Source organism: Cynara cardunculus, assembly GCF_001531365.2.
Source record: "Cynara cardunculus var. scolymus isolate 2C chromosome LG 6, CcrdV1, whole genome shotgun sequence".
Classification (NCBI taxonomy): Eukaryota; Viridiplantae; Streptophyta; class Magnoliopsida; order Asterales; family Asteraceae; genus Cynara; species Cynara cardunculus.
Window position 1 is genome coordinate 20,138,303 of NC_037533.1, and position 281 is coordinate 20,138,583.

A 281-nucleotide genomic window follows, 5' to 3' on the forward strand; every position below is an offset into this window, starting at 1 on the left:
TGTTTATGATTGCTTATAAAAGCTGTTTTTTAATTTATTTCAGTCTGACATCGATGATAAGTTGTTTTTTTGTGTTTGAATAAGAAAAAAAGAATTGTTTATACCGGTGCCAAACCGGCAATAAACTATTTTTGATAAGTTAATCATTCCTAACTTATGAAAAATTATTTATTACCAGTTTACAATTTTAATCTTATCTATACTATCTTATAAAGCATTTGGCTAAAACTCTTAAAAACTCTTAAAACTCTTAAAAACTCTTAAACTCGTTCATCCCTAAA